The 17,399-nt window shown below is 46.9% G+C and overlaps 1 protein-coding gene and 1 pseudogene across 1 annotated transcript in view; one reads left to right on the top strand and one right to left on the bottom strand.

Moving 5' to 3' along the window:
- The window catches only part of LOC132808471 (zinc finger protein 239-like), a 290,995-nt gene that overhangs the window by 59,876 nt on the left and 213,720 nt on the right, over positions 1-17,399 (bottom strand). The gene's annotated exons all lie outside the window — the stretch shown is intronic.
- Positions 1-17,399, top strand: part of LOC132808491 (zinc finger protein 208-like) — a 163,923-nt pseudogene that overhangs the window by 12,179 nt on the left and 134,345 nt on the right.

The following is a 17,399-nucleotide window of genomic DNA, read 5'->3' as shown; positions in this document are numbered from 1 at the left end:
ACACACACACACACACACACACACACACACACATGGGGGTGAATTTGTACTTGCAGAATTAGTTTTGTAGAGACATTCTATTTTTCTCAAAAAATGCACAACCTGCAGGCTGTTCAATCCATGTAATATTTTGTAAATTCCACTTTGGAAATAGAACCAGTCTGACTCAAGATTGTGATACAGACAGACCCTGATTTCACACCTTTAGTGCATTCTCAGTGCTGAGATGTCACCTTTTCTTATGAAACTTATCTCAAGAAAATGTCTTTCAGGAATTTCTGTGATTTACAAATGAATGATACGAGCAGCCCATACTAAAAGATGAAGGACTTAACAATCCAGGGTTTTTCAATATAACATTTCAGTGCACTGTAATGTTTTTCCATCCATTCTGTGCCTTATGATTTTATTCTCCACAATCACCTGATGAAGGAGCCATACTCCGAGTGCTAGTCACAGATGTACAGCACGGAAACAAACTCTTCGGTCTATGCCGACCAGATGCCAGTATGTCGCCCCTTATGTCTCTGAATCTTTCCTATTCATATCCCCATCCAGATGCATTTTAAATGTAATTGTACCAGCCCCCACCATGTAATCTGACAGTTCATTCCATATACATACCACCCTCTGTGCGAAAGGATTGCCCCTTAGGACCCTCAGAAATCTTTCCCCTCTCACCCTACACCTCTGCCCTCCAGTTCTGGTCTCGGTGCCTTGCCCCCACGACAAGGGGAAACGACATACAAAAGTTGAGCAGCCAGACAAAATGCTAAAGGAATAAAATATCGTGCCGCAGGGAAAAAAAAATTGTGGCTCTATCTTTTTTCCGCTGTTGGCATTTGGACACTTAAAATCTGTCAGAAACACCAACATCCCCATAGAGCATACTGCGCATGTTTGCCAGTGTCAGCAACCCAGTGCGCATGCTGGCCAGTGTCCGCAAAACACTGAGCATGCTCATCGCTGTACGCAAAAAAGGCGCGAAACCTTCTTTTGATTGACCAATAGGCAACATTGGAAGACTGGAAGGAGACTGGTCCTCCTGCCAATCAGAGCCAGCACATTGTCTGAATGCGGAAGTCGGACCATGAGCTTCTCAAACTGTGACTCCTAATACTCTCTCTCTCTCTGAATAAAGATAGAGCTTTACCCAGACTGCGAATTCCTTCCTCTGTCCCAGATATGTGAGTACGGCACTCTCTTGCTCCCATTCCATTTCTTTTTCATTCTGGGGTTCGTTGTTGACTTGCAGCAACTGAAAGAAAAGAGTGAATCCGGAAGGGGACAGACTCTGGAAATGCTGGTCCAGGTCTGTGTCTCAATTTGCAAAATAGATAGGCAGGAAGTGGAGAAGTCGACGTTTTGGGTGTAACCCTTCCTCGGGGCTGGGGCTGGCTGGAGAAGCTGCAGATAAAGGGGGTGGGAGTGAAGCGGGGATAGGTTAAGACAGGTAGAGGGTACGATCTGGTTGCTGGCAGAGAACAAGGAGAGAGGTTTTTTTGAAATTGAAAAACTCAACGTTGAGTCCTTCGGGCTGTAGGCTGCCTGGAAGATGAGGTGTGGTCCCTCCAATTTGCAGTTAGGTTCGTTGTGGCAATGGAGGAGGCCAAAGATGGTCATGTCAGAAAGGGGGATTGTTATGGATGGTGACTGGGAGGTCTGGTCGGCTTTGTGGACCCAGCTGTGATGCTCAGTGAACCGTTCCCCAAGTTTACGCTCGCTCTCCCCGATATAGAGAGGACCACAATCGGCAAACACAGGGCAAATGCAGTACTACAATATGAAGTTATAGCCTTGGCTGTGGCAAAGAAAAACAGAAAGGAGGTGCATTGTTTAAATGGAGATGTATTTGGATGTGGAATTGAGTTCACAACTGGGGTGTCTTCCTGCAGTTAGCGTGTCATTGAATATATTCAAGGTTGAGTTATCTGATTTTTGAACAAAGAAGTGGATGTTTGTGGGGGAAGGCAAGAACATGGTTTTAAGACCAGTACAGAACAGTTCCAGAGTCATACAGCACAGAAAGAGCATTTAGTCCAACTAGTCATAGAGATATACAGCATGGAAACAGACCCTTTGGTCCAACTCATCCATGCCGCCCAGACATCCCAACCCAATCTGGTCCCACCAGTCAGCACATGGCCCGTATCCCTCGAAACCCTTCTCATTCATTTACCAGTCCAGATGCCTTTTAAATATTGCAATTGTACTAACCTCCACCACTTCCTCTGGCAGCTCATTCCAAACACGTACCACCCTCTGTGTGAAAACATTGCCCCTCAGATCTCTTTTGTATCTTTCCCCTCTCACCCTAAACCTATGCCCTCTGGTTCTGGACCCTGACCACCCCACCGCAGGGAAAAGACCATGGCTATTTATCCATGCCCTTCATGATTTTGTAAACCTCTATAAGGTTACGCCTTAGCCTCCAACGCTCCAGGGAAAACAGACCTAGCCTCCCTATAGATCAAATCCTCCATCCCGGGCAACATCCTTGTAAATTTTTCTGAACCCTTTCAAGTTTCATAACGTCTTACCGATAGTAAGGAAACCAGAATTGCACACAATATTCCAAATGTGGCCTAACCAATGTCCTGTACAGCTACAACATAACTTCCCAAATCCTATACTCAGAATTGGGAAAGTTTTCAAAATCTACAAAGACAACTGGGAAAGAATGGAGGGACAAACCAAACCTTTGAGGGTCAGCTTGGAGGCTCAAGGTCTCAGGACAGGGGGTGGGGATGACACATGCCAGCAAATGGGACTAGATCAATTTAGGATATCTGGTCAGTACAGTTGTGTTGGACAGAAGGGTCTGTTTCCGTGCTATATATCTCTATGACTCAGGCGTCAATGTTAATGCCTTGACATCTCATTTTGCTCCCACCTTCCCGGGGACATTAACCATTTTGTGTCTGGTTCTTCCTCAAGAAGCTGCGAGGCAGGTTCACCCTGAATTGACACTTTCTTTTTGCTTCCCAAAATCAGACCTGCTCACTGTCAGCAGTATCCCAGTGTTGTGAAAGATATTAGCTTTTCAGATGGAGGTATTCAAAGTTCAGAGAGATGGCAGTCTTGCTGTTTTTGCTTTTCTGCCCTGTAAGATCTTGAATCAGCACCTTCAGGAGAATTAGTTAGGGCCGAGTGAGGACAGAGGGGAGAGAGTGTGGGATGGTGCTTTCAATTTTGTGGAATAACAAAAGAAAAGAATATTGCACAGAAAATAGAATTGCTTGTTCAGAATTTCTACCCTGCACCGACAGTGATGACCTTTGTAATATCTTTTTTTACAGAGCACAGTAGCGCCTCGACGTATGAACGACCACGTTCATGTACAAATCGGTTTACGAACAGGATTGTACGTAAAACTTTGCTTCAACGTACGTACAAAATTCAAGGTACAAACGCAAAAAGCCCATGTGCGACCACGTGGTTTCATTATTCTGCTTTGCTACGCGCTTGTTGAACGCAAAAGCGCTCGGACCCCGCATGATCTCATTCAGTTCGTCTTTGGCGTGTGCGCTGTGAACAGCCGTCCAACCATTCTTACGCTTCCCAAACAATGGGAAAAGTTGATTCAGTTCACGAACTTTTTGGATTAAGTTCGTAAGTCGAGGCGCTACTGTATTTGAAAATCCGAGGACGGAAGTTTCAAAATCAACAGATGAAGGGCTTAAGCCCGTAACGTTGACTCACCTGCTGTGCTTTTCCAGCGCCACACTTTTCGATAATGACTCTTCAGTATCTGCAGTCCTCACTTTGACGTCAATGTCTGACGGTCACGCAATCCATCGGGACCGCAACGGTTTTCAACTATGATTCTGTGAGAAGGAGCAAAGCTTTTTGGTTCCTGTTTCAGTACGTTTTCAGCATCAGTGGGACTGTATGACAGACCCTACCATTGCAGTGCACTGAGTGTGGAGCCTAAAACAGCTATACGGCCTGGAAAGAGGAATTCACAGCAGGGAGTGGCTCCAAACTTCGGCCATGGAGAAACCCGAGGAATCCCACCTCTTGGAGAAACCGTGGAAGTGTGGTGACTGCGGGAAAGGCTTCCCTTTCCCATCTTCCCTGGAGATTCACCAGCGTAGTCACACCGGGCAGAAGCCGTTCACCTGCCCTGTCTGTGGGAAGGCCTTCAGACATTCCTCCACCCTGCTGACCCACCAGCGGATCCACACTGGGGAGAGGCCGTACAGCTGCCCTGAGTGCGGGAAGGCCTTTACCCAGGTCTCTGGACTGATAAACCACCAGTGGGTCCACACGGGGGAGAGGCCCTTCAGCTGCCCAGAGTGCAGGAAGGCCTTCAGCAATTCCTCCTCTCTGCTGAGGCACCAACGGGTCCACACGGGGGCGAGGCCCTTCAGCTGCCCCGAGTGCAGGAAAGCCTTCAGCGATTCCTCCTCTCTGTTGAGACACCAGCGGGCCAACACTGGGGAGAGGCCGTTCAGCTGTCCTGAGTGTGGGAAGGCCTTCAGCAATTCCTCCTCTCTGCTGAGGCACCAGCGCGTCCACACAGGGGAGAGACCCTTCAACTGCCCCGAGTGCAGGAAAGCCTTCAGCAATTCCTCCGCCCTGCTCAGGCACCAGCGGGTCCACACTGGGGAGAGGCCCTTCAGCTGCACTGAGTGCGGGAAGACTTTCAGCAATTCCTCCACCCTGCTGACTCACTAGCGGGTCCACACAGGGGAAAGACCCTTCAGCTGTCCCGAGTGCGGGAAGGCCTTCAGCAATTCTTCCGACAGGCTGACCCACCAGCGGGTCCACACTGGCGAGAGGCCATTCCCCTGCCCCGAGTGTGGGAAGGCCTTCACCCGCTCCTCCCACCTCCGGAGGCACCAGCGAGTTCATGTACCATCGCAGGGGGATTGAAGGAGCGACGGCTGAGTGCCATTATCGATTGGACTATCAACCCAGTTCCAGGGGCTCCCGGGTTTGAATCCCGCTGCGGCAGATGGCTCTATACAGGGTATGGGTTGAAATTGCTGAGTGAGGCAACACTTCTTCCGGGTTACGGCTGTACCAAGGATCCAATTAGAAAGGGACATCTCTGTGCTGACCAATAGTAAAGACAGTGAGGTTGGGTGGGGGTATAGGCGTGAGTGGGTGTGCCTTGACCTTGAGCTGTTTAAAAAGCAGCTACTTTTTCTCTGCCTTTTTGCTGAGGGGGATTTGAAGCTTTCACAAAGTTGGGTCACAATAAAGGTGAAGTGAACTTAACGCTGAGCTCAGACTCTCATTGAAGGCTTTGAGCTCTGAGTGGTTTGTGTTTTAAAGCTACTCATTTCTTTCAGCCTCCTGCACTAAGCTTCCAATGTCGCTTATCAGTTGAATCAGTGAATGAGCAGCTAGTATCGTTAGAAATTGTAAATGTTTCAGGAGCGCAGAGTATGAGAATTCTATTCGAGAGGGTTCAGTAAAGATTTACCAGGATGTTGCCAAGACTGGAGGGTTTGAGTTATAAGGAGAGGCTGGGACTTTGGTAACAGTTGTGGGACTGGTAACAGTTCTTATTTTGTGATCTATTTCTCCTCTGCACAGGCACAGGTGAACAGTTTGTTTTTTGTGCTTTGTGCGAGATCAGGCTAGCAGCTTTTAAATCCTTATGTTAAGTAGTTGAAGTAAATTGTCGATCAGCAATTGTATTCCGAGAGTGATACTTCCAGCTCTGGTAACCCTGTTGCATCAACAGAGAGAGGGAGAGGATGTCACATCTAAAGAGCAGACAGAAAAGTTATTTCACTTTTTGAGTCAGTTTCTCACTCAGATGAGACTAGGAGTAAAAAGTGAGGTCTGCAGATGCTGGAGATCAGAGCTGAAAATGTGTTGCTGGTTAAAGCGCAGAAGGTCAGGAAGCATCCAAGGAACAGGAAGAAGGGCTTGTGCCCGAAACGTCGAATTTCCTGTTCCTTGGATGCTGCCTGACCTGCTGCGCTTTAAACAGCAACACATTTTCAGCAGATGAGACTGGATACTGCTTTTAATGGATCATAATTAAATGCTATAATGGAACACTTTAAATTCAAGGAATTTTGAAAGGGCAAACGAACAGTAGCTTTGAACAGTGATGTTCTTCCATTTCTAACCTTGGGTGACCCATATGAAGCATTTTTACTGACAGATCCATAATCATGTTCTTGCTGGATTTTTTTCAGGGCAAACAATTTCTGGTGGGAGAAATTCTGTATCCTGGGAAGGCAGGGAAATTAGAAAAAAAAGCTGTTAAAAGCATTTGAACTGTGGGCCCACGAGCTCTCATGGGAGCAGTGCATTTGCCAAAGACATTTCGGAGGAATTCTGTCTAATTGTTGGACTGAAAGTAGTTTCCCCACTGAACGTTAAACAGGCATTGAGAACATTGCGCATTATAGTGTGTTCCTGAGGACCGGAGGAAGATTGAATTTGCCAACGTGAACCACACTTTGCAGAGAGGAAATTTCTCTGGATGGAATAGGTTGATGGAAGTCAATAATTAGCACAGCCAATCCACCCTAACCTCTACATCCTAATCTATAAATTACCTTCTCAAAAATGTCATTTAAGTGTAGAGCTTTTCTCTAAGGAAAATGTCAGTCTGACTCCACAGTAGGGAGATCAGAACTGAACGTAGTATTCCAAAATTGGCTTAAACAACATCCTGGACAGCCACAACATGACCTCCCAACTCATCTACTTAATGCTCTGACCAATAAAGGCCATCCTACCAAATGCCTCATTCACTATCCTGTCTACCTGAGAACTATGAACCTGCACTCCAATGTCTCTTTGTTCTGCAACACTCCCCTTAACTGTGTCAGTCCTGCCTGGATTGCTTGACCAAAATGCAACAACTCACTTTTCTCAAAATTAAATTCCATCTACCACTCTTTGGCCCATCCGGTCAATTCGAATTTATAGCAAACTCACTTTTCTCTCTCATTCCCTAGAAGCTGAAAATCTCCATCCCACACACTCTCCCTCCATTCTCACTTTGCTGACTCTAATCCCTGCTGTACCTCATCCTGAAGGGTCTGGTTCATGCTGATTAATAGGCCCACACTCGGGGGAGGATCTAGTTGAAACATATATAATCCTGAAGAGCCTGGACAGAGCGGACATTGCAAAGATGTTTCCATTGGTGGGACAGACTCAGACCAGAGGGCACAGCCTTAGAGTGAAGGGAAAACCTTTTAGAAAGGAGAAACTTCATCAGCTAGAGAGCAGTCAATCTGTGGAATCTATTTCCATAGAAGGCTGTGGAGGCCAGGTCACTGGGGATATTTAAAACTGAGACAGATAGGTTCTTGAGTATCGGGGATCAAGGGTTAAAGGAGAATGGGGTTGAGAAATCTAGCAGCCAAAATTGAATGGGGTGATTAGATCTGATGGGCTGAATGGCCTAATTTCTGCTCCTCTGACTTAGGGCCTCTTGCTCTTCTGGACACAGAGTGAGAGAGTTGGGAGCAAGACCAGGCCATTCGGTCTTTCGAGTCAGCACCAGCATTGAACAATTCATAACTGGGTATGAATATACCTACAGCTAGGTGAATAGGCAGGGACTTTTTCACTGGAACAGATGAGGTTGACAGGTGACCTTAAAAGAGGTTCATAAAATCATGAGGAGGGTAGATGAGGTGAACCGCAGGTGTCCTTTCCCTAGGATGGGGGTTTCAAGATTAGGGAGCAAATGAGGAAGGTGAGTGGAGAAAGATTTTCAAAAGACTGGAGTAGCGCCTTTCTTTTTGAGAGTAGTTTGTGTGTGGAATCAATGTCCAGACACGGTGGTGGATGTAGGTACAGTAACAAGGTTTAAAAGACATTTGGATAAGTACGTGAATAGGAAAGGTTCAGAGGGATATGGGCCAAATACACACAGGTGGGACTAGTTTAGTTTGTGAACACAGTCAGCACGGTTTAGTTGGACTGAAGGGTCTGTTTCTGTGTTGTCTGACTCTGGAACTGTTCTAAACTGGGCATAAAACCATTTTCTTGCCTTCCGCAATAAACATCCATTTCTTTCTTGTTCAAAAATCAGATTAACTCAGCCTTGAATTTATTCAATGACCCCCTAACTGCAGGATGACATCCCTATTTCTGAACTCCATTCCTCTTACTAACACACCACTTGCCTTGCTCATTGCCTGCTGCACCTGTCTGACAACTGGCACAGAAGGACGCTGATGCCCCTCTGAACATCCACGTATCATTCCTGATGAAGGGCTCATACCTGAAACTTTGACTGTCCTACTGCTCGGATGCTGCTTTACCTGCTGTGCTTTTCTTTGCCAGACTTTCCGACTCTGATCTCCAGTTCTCACTTTCTTCACATCCCAATACATCACCACTTAAACAACACACTTTTCTGCTTTTTTTTCCCACAGCAAAGGCTATCACTTCATATGATGGTACTGCACTTGCCACGTGTTTGCCAATTGTGGTCTTCTCCACATTGGAGAGACCGAATGTAAACTTGGGAAATGGTTCGCTGAGCATCACAGCCGGGTCTGTAGCGGCCGACCGGACTTTCCAGTCACCATCCCTTTCTGACATGAGTGCTCCAATTTCAAATAACCTCCCTTCCCATCCCCCAACTCCTGTCCCAGCTCCTCCCCCTCCTTACCAACCAGATTCCTTCCTCCCATTGATCAACCAGGTCTTATCCTCTACCTGTCTTCACCTATCCCCACTACACTATCCTGTCCCCAGCATCCCCTTGTTCTGCAGCTCCCCCTACACCCACGCCCCGTCCTGAAGGGGTACACCCGAAACGTCGACTTCACTTCCTGATGCTGCCTGGCTTGCTATATTCTTCCAGCCTCCTGCCTGTTTATTTTGCCAATTGAGACACAGATCTGGACCAACTTTTCCAGAGTCTGACACCTGCCTGGATTCACTCCCTTTCCTTTCAGTTGCTACAAGTCAATAATTTATAGAATCCCTGCAGTGTGGGAAGAGGCCTTTCGGACCAACCAACTCTCCGAAGAGCAACCCATTCCCCTATTACTCTACATTTACCCCTGAGTAATGCACCTAACCTACACATCCAATTGGGCAATTCACCCAACCTGCACATCTTTGGATTGTGGGAGTAAAACCCACGGCCCATGAGCCCAGCATTAGAAATAAATGGAAAACGGCAGTGGCAAAAGAGAGCGCCGCACTCACAGAAATTGGATAGAGGAAGGAAGTTGAAGGCGTGAAGGTGAATCTTCATTCAGAGGCAGAGAATCAGCAGTAGGTTCAGAAACTCATGGAGCACCTTTCGCATTCAGACAACATGGGGGGCTCTGATTGGCAGGAGGACCAGTCTCCTTCTGGTCCTCCTTGGCATTCTATTGGTTCGTCAAAAGTAGGTCGCGCGCCTTTTCGGCAGACAGCAAGAAGCATGCGCAGTGATTTGCTGACACCGGCAAATATGCGTTGTGCCTTACTGACACCGAGGAGCATGCGCAGTATGCTCTGTGGAGATGCCGTTATTACTGACGTTTTTAAGCGTCCAAATGCAAATCGGAAAAAAAAGGATAGAATCACATTTTTTCCTGTGGCTTAAGATTTTATTTCTTTTGCATTCTGTCTGGCTGTTCAACTTTTTTAATGCCTTTTCCCCAGGGTAGTGGGAGCAAGTCCAGAACTTGAGGGTATAGATTTAGGATGAGGGGGAAAAGATTTATGAGGGAGCTAAGGGGCAACTCTTTCACACAGAGGGTGGTGTGTGTTTGGAATGAGCTGCCAGAGGAAGTGGTGGAGGCTGGTACAATTACAGCATTTAAAAGGCACCTGGATGGGCATATGAAAAGGAAGGGTTTAGAAGGATATGGGCCAAATGCTTACAAATGGGTCACTAGATTAAATTAGGATATCTAGTCAGCCTGGACTGAAAGTCTTTGTGTACGTGCTTTACAACTCTATTTCTACATAGTTGGAACCAATTTCTCGAGACTAAGTATAGGCCATTCACCCCTTATAGCTTGTCCTGAGCTGTAGCCTAACTGTGCAGACTTTAATGAAAGTTTCAAAGATTTCAGCAGCTCTTTTTTAAAAAAAAGTATGTGCTTTCAGATGTTTCTGAATATGGTTAAAAATCGCAACACCAGGTTATAGTCCATGGGGGAATGGATGGGAGTGCAGTGGGGAATGGACAGGGGCACTGAGGCTGTCAGGGGGAATGGACAGGGGGTGCTCTGGGTGGCAGGGGAAATGGATGGGAGACTTGTGGCTGGCAGGTTGAATGGATGGGGGGGGGTGGGGGAATGGACAGGGGGTGCTATGGGTGGCAGTGTGGGTTGGATAGCCGGTGCTGTGGATGGCGAGGGGGACTGGGCAGGGGGGGGATTGGATTGGACAGGGATATGGGGGGGGGGGGGTTGGGGAGTGGACGGGGCACTGCGGGTGGCCGGTGTGGAATGGACAGGGAGCACTGCTGGTGGCCAGAGGAAATTGACAAGAGGCAGTGTAGGTGGCCGGGGGGTGGTGGAATGGATTGGGGGTACTGTGGCTGGTTGGAGGAATGGACAGGGGCTGACGTGGGTGATGGACAGAGCACGCGGTCCAGAGTGTGAGCAGAGACCGAAAGGGGGGACTGCAGAGTGTGGGAAGATAGAGAGAATGGACAGGGGCAATTGGTGGGAAGAGAAAGGACAAGAAGCAAAGGTGCTGGGGGAGGGGGGGGGGGGGGGGGTGGGTGGGTGGGCAGAGGGGGTGAGAGAGAGAATCAATGGCGAGAGAATGGGGTGATGGACTGGACAGGGGTCAGAGGGTGGAGTGGCGAGAGAGACAGAATGGACATCCTTCATCCCCACAGTGCAACAAATTCCCAGTTTCCACCAAAATCCCAGATGAACTCACTTAGTTGCTTGCTGTCTCCCAAATGAAATATTTCATTGTAACTTCTTCCGGTCCCAGTAAGGGCAAAACATCTTTGAAAGCTGCTCTGAAAGTCCTGTCTTCACAACCACTCTTCTGCTTTCACCGAAGACAACTAGAGTCAGACACCACAGAAACAGACCCTTCGGCCCAACTCATCCATACAAACCATATATCCGAAATCAATCTATTCCCATTTGCCAGCATTTGGCCCATATCCCTCGAAATGCTGCCTCTTCATGTACCCATCCAGATGCTTGTTAAATATTATAATGGGTACCAGCCTCCACCACTTCCTCTGGCAGCTCATTCCATCCACGTACCACCCTCTGCGTGAAAAGGTTGCCCCTTAGGTCTCTTTTATATCTTTCCCCTCTCACCCTAAGCCACATCATTCCAGATGATGGGCTTGTGCCCAATACATCAATTTTCCTATTCCTTGGATGCTGCCTGACTTGCTGTGCTTTTCCAGTGCCACACCTTTTGAGTCTGATCTCCAGCATTAGCAGTCCTCACTTTCTCCACTTCCCAATATATCACCATTTAAACAATACACCTCATTTCTGCTTTTTTTTTCACAGCAAAGACTATAACTTTACACTGTGGTACTGCACTTGCCAGGTGTTTGAGGCACAGACCTGGACCAGCTTTTCCAGAGTCTGTCCTCTTTCTGGATTCATTCCCTTTCTTTTCAGTTGCTGCAAGTCAACAATTGGATCCCAGCATGAAAATAAAAGAAATGGAAAAGGGAGTGAGAGAAGAGAGTGCTGTTGGACAGAGGAAGGAAATTACAGGCTTGGATGAATCTCAATCTTCATTCAAAGAGGGAGGAGCAGCAGCAGTTTCAGAAGCTCATGGGTCAAGATTGAAGCTGCGCTGGAAAAGCGCAGCAGGTCAGGCAGCATCCAAGGAGCAGGAAAATCGATGTCTCGGATTCAGACAATAGGGCTGCTCTGAATGGCAGGAGGACCAGACTCCTTCCGGTGTTCCAGTGCTCCTCGTTGGTCCGGGCTCTAATAGTATTCTTCCTATTATAGGGCGACCAGAGCTGTACTCAGTACTCCAAAAATAAATGGCCTCACCAACATCCTGTACAACCTCAATGGAGAACAAAAAATTTACAACCCAGGAACAGGCTCTTCAGCCCTCCAAGCCAAAGCTGATCCACTGATATCCATACCTCTCTCATACACACACGCTCTCTCTCAGACATACACATACACCACCGCCTCAAAACTCTCACCCTCTCGTAGGCTCATACTCCATCACAATCTCACTTTATCAAGCAGGCACTCGTGCAAATACAGACGCTCCCACGCATAGTCTTATACACAAATTCACACACACACACTTCCCTGATGAAGGGCCTTTCCCCGAAATGTCAATTTTCCTGCTCCTTGGATGCTGCCTGACTTGCAGCAGCTCCACACTCGATCCTAAGCCTATTACCCTCTAGTTCTGGACTGCCCCATCCAAAGGAAAATACCACATCTATTTACCCTATCCATGCCCCTCATGATGATATAAAAGTGTATAAAGGTCACTCCTCAGACTCTGGCAAGCTACGGAAAACAGTCCAGCCTGTCCTTCTGTCTCTCCTCACCCGGGTAACCAAGACACATACCTGAGGTTGCAAAGTCTGCTCCCTCCCTGGATTCACTCCAGTTGCTAGAAGTGAGCCTGCTCCGTTATTCATTAAGATCATGGCTGATCTATCCATCGTTTCATCTCCTCCTCCCTGCACTGTCACAAGGAACCCCTTAATTCACCAACCAGGCCAAATCCCACCCAACTGTGTCTTGAATATACTTAATGAAGCTGCCTCTATTGCTTCCTTGGCTAAAGGATTCCTGAGATTTTGATGAAGGGCTTTTGCCCGAAACGTCAATTTTCCTGCTCTCCGGATGCTGCCTGACCTGCTATACTTTTCCAGCACCACTCTAATCTAGACTATTCCATAGATTCACGACCCTCTGGGAAAAGCAGTTCCTCCTCATCTCTGTTTGAAAGCTACTCCCTCTAACCTTGAGGCCTAGTCTCACCCACCAGAAATTACTGGACAGATTAGGGCTTCATCCCCACAGTGCAATGACATTGGGAAGATGTTTCCATTGGTAGGAGAGACTAGGACTAGAGGACACAGCTTTAAGAATAAAGGGAAGACCTTTAGGAACAGAGATAAGCGATGTCTCCTTTTCTGTCGACAGCGAGGAGCATGGACAATGTACTGGTGACACCAGCGAGCAGGTGCGCTGTTGTCCACACCGAGGAGCAGACACAATGTGCTCTGTGGCGATGCTGGTGTTATTGACAGATGTTAAATGTTCAAATGCCAAGAGGAGAAATAAAGGGTAGAGCCACAGTTCTTTTTCCCCATGTGGCTCAACATTTTATAGCTTTTGTCTGGCTGCTCAACTTTTTTTTAATGTCTTTTCCCCAGAGTAGGGGTGAGGTTCACAACTAGAGGGCATAGGTTTAGGGTGAGAGCAGAAAGATATTAAAGGTACCTAAGGGGCAACTTTTCCATGCAGAGGATGGTGCACGTATGGAATGAGCTGCGAGAGGAAGTAGTGGAGGTCGTATAATTACAGCATTTAAAAGGCATCTGGATGGGTATATGAATAGGAAGGGTTTAGAGGGATATGAACCAAGTGCTGACAAATGGGACTAGATTAATTTAGGATATCTGGTTGGCATGGACAGGTTGGACCAAATGGGTGTGTTCATGTGCTGTACATCTTTATGACTCTATCTAATAAAAAAGTATATTTTTCCAAACACCAAACTATCTCCATGTTAACAAGGCTTAGTGCTCCACATACTTTACTAACCATTCTCAACGGGTTCTACCCCTTGAATGAATAAGAACATACAATGCTGGTGCATAACCTCCTTCACTAGTATTTACACACTACCCTCAGCAATTGTACAAGTAACAGCAAAGGGCAAACAGCACAAGGATTCAAAAAAACAGTGAGGGGTAAACAGCACAAGCGCCAGTAAAAGCAGATGGAAAGTGAGTGTAAAATGTGACTATGACAGGACAGGCCCCACATTCCTTCCCCTCCGTCCCCCCCACAACCTGCCTCACCTTTCACCTCCCGGGCCCAGTACCTTCCAGGTGGCCCCATAGTTGACACAGGGGCCGCCCCACGACCAGTAGAACTCCACCACCCAGGCGGCCGACCAGTTCCCAAACAGGCCCTTAACCCCATCCGCCTCCAGAATGGTCACCGGCTCCTGCCTGCTGTACAGCCGGCCGGTGTGGCCGTGACACAGCAGCTGCACCAGGAAGGCGGCGGTGACCAGTGACGGGGGTCTGCCCCGGGCCGCACGGCGCCATTTTCCTAACGGCCGCCGCTTCCCCGCTCGAGCGACTTCTCCTCCCAACCGCCTTCACCCCCGCGTGACGTCTGCACGGGGGGATGGGCGGGGCCGGGGGAACCTCACCGTCACCAAGCAACAGCCACCTCGCGCTACAACTGCTCATTCACAAAAACAAACTCTCCTGTCTCGCTCTGCAGCTGCAGGGGGGACACTGCCACGTTTCGAGGAGCCCTGTCTACATTGGGAAAGCTCACCGCTCCATTTAAACAGATATTCCGACATCTAACGGAACAGCCTCATATCTAAAGGGGGCAATCTGCATTTTAACGGGACATGGACATTTTAACGGTATTTCTGCAAATAAACAGATTTAAATGGACAAGATTATATTTCAAAGGGATGTGGGCACATTCAAAGGGATATATTTATATATAAAGTTACACAGTTATATCTAAATGAATCTACATTTCGAAGAAACGTTGCTCTATTTTTAAGCAGGAATATCCCTCGAAGAGACATACTCATATCTAAAGGGATAAATATACATTATCGAGGAGCAAGATTGCGCTGAGAGGAACATAACACATTTAAAGGGCTGAGCTACATGTAAAGGGGCATTTTTATATTTAAAAAGATCCATTGAAATCTGAAGAGACTTGTTCATAAGTAGAAGTACATGGTAATATTAAGGAAGCATGAACATATTGGGAAATAGTGCAGCCATTTTTAAAAAGGGGGTTGTGGTGGCCGTGTGATGGTTTAATTTTTAAGAAAATAAGCAAGTTATTACGATTTGGAATGGTCTTGAAGGGGTGATGGAACCAGCAACCATGGACAAAGTTAAAGATCACAAAACACCCGGTTATAATCCAACAGGTTTGTTTGGAAGCACTAGCTTTCGGAGCGCCGCTCCTTCGTCTGGTGGTTGTGGAGAATGAGATCATGATCACGAATCTTGAGTCAGACTGATATTTTTCTTAGATAAAACTCTGCATTTAAATTTCATTTTTGAGGAGGTAATTTATAGATTAGGATGTAGAGGGTAGGGTGGATTGGCTGTGCTGAATTACCCATAGTGACCAGGGATGTGCAACTTAGGGTGGATTGTCCATGGGAAATACGGAAGAAGTGAATAGATTTGGGTGAGATGCTCTTCAGAGGGCCAGAGTAAAATAGATGGGCTGAATGGCCTGCTTCCACATTGTTGGGATTTTATGACTCCTCGCGACAAAGGAGCATTTTATCTGCATCTATCCTGTCAAGCCCCTTTCAGAATTCTACTGGTTTCAATAAGATCACTTCTGGTTCATAGAGGTATATACCACAGAAACAGGCCGTTTGGTTCAATTCATCCATGCCGATCAGGATTCCCAAACTAAAGTAGTCCCCACTTGCCTGTGTTTGGCCCATATCCCTCTAAACCTTTCTATGCATGTACTCATCCAAATTCCACGTGCAAATCACCCTCTGTCAAAACGTTGCCCCTCAACTTCCTTTTAAATCTCTCTCCTCTCACTTTAAAGAAATATACCCCCGAGTCTTGAGCTCCCTTACGCTAAGGAAGAGCCCTTTGCTATTCACCTTACCTCCACTTCTCATGATTTTATCAATCTCAATCATGTCACCCCTGTGCTCCAGTGAATGAAGTCCCACCCTCTCCTTATAACTCAAACCCTCCAGTCCTTACAACATCCTGGTAAATCTTTACCAAACCCTCTCTAACAGAATTCTTCCTATTACAGGGTCACCAGAACCATACTCAGTACTCTGAAAGTGGCCTCACCAACATCCTGTACAACCTCAACATGATGTCCCAACCCCTATACACAATAGTGTGAACAATGAAAGCAAGTATACTTCATGTCTTCTTGACCACCCTGCCAAGCAGCGATGCAACTTTCAAAGAACTATGAACCTGAACCCCACCATGTCTCTCTTTTACAGCACGACACAGGGCCCTACCATTAACTGTTCATGGGCTGCCCTTCCTTGTTTTAGCAAAATGCAAGCCCTTGCTTTTTATAGCTCACTCATACACATGCTTTCTCTCAGACACCCACACATACACGCCCCCAACACACTCACAGGCTGATACTCCATCACACTCTCACTTTACCAAGCATGCGCACACACTCTTACGTGCACTCTCATGCACAAACTCACATGCACGCACTCATGCATCACTTTTTGGGCAAACTTGTATTGGCAGAATTATGTTTGCAGATACATTCTACTTTGCTCAAAAAGTGCACAAACTGCAGGCAGTCAATCCATGTAATATTTTATAAATTCCTACTTTAGAATGAGAACCAGTCTGATTCAAGATTGGGAGACTGACAGACTCAAACCTCACACCTTTAATGCATTGTCCAGGCTGAGATGTCACTTTTTTAAAAAAAAACTTAAGTCACCTCGAGAACGTGATTTAATAGTAGTTCTGGGATTTACAGATTAATGAACTGAAATCTGCAACTCATTCTAAAAGGTGAAAGACTTAACAGCAATTTGGTTTAGACCATAAGACATAGGAGTAGAAGTAAGGCCATTCGGCCCATCGAGTCCACTCAGCCATTCAATCATGGCTGATGGGCATTTCAACTCCACTCACCAGCATTCTCCCCGTAGCCCTTAATTCCTTGTGACATCAAGAATTTATCAATCTCTGCCTTGAAGACATTTAGCATCCCGGCCTCCACTGCACTCTGCGGCAATGAATTCCACAGGCCCACCACTCTCTGGCTGAAGAAATGTCTCCACATTTCTGTTCTGAATTGACCCCCTTTAATTCTAAGGCTGCGTCCACGGGTCCTAGTCTCCTCGCCTAACGGAAACAATTTCCTTGCGTCCACCCTTTCCAAGCCATGTATTACCTTGTAAGTTTCTATTAAATCTCCCCTAAATCTTCTAAACTCCAATGAATACAATCCCAGGATCCTCAGCCGGTTTGTTCAACATATCCTATCAGTTGCATGACACTGTGATCTTTTGCTATAAAATCTGTGTCTTATGATCCTGCTCCACAGCTCCTGATGAAGGAGCAGTGCTCCGAAAGCTAGTGCTTCCAAATAAACCTGTTGGACTATAACCTGGTGTTGTGCGATTTTTAACTTTATCCAGCCCAGTCCAATATTGGCTCCTCCACACAATATTTCGCGAACACTGTCCACACCTCCTGATGCGGCCAGGAAACTTTACAAGGCCGATGAAATGACACACTCTGCACT

This window comes from Hemiscyllium ocellatum (assembly GCF_020745735.1).
Source record: "Hemiscyllium ocellatum isolate sHemOce1 chromosome 27 unlocalized genomic scaffold, sHemOce1.pat.X.cur. SUPER_27_unloc_6, whole genome shotgun sequence".
NCBI classification, from domain to species: Eukaryota; Metazoa; Chordata; class Chondrichthyes; order Orectolobiformes; family Hemiscylliidae; genus Hemiscyllium; species Hemiscyllium ocellatum.
Note: the sequence above shows the minus strand (reverse complement) of the source record. Positions and strands in the feature narration are given on the sequence as shown.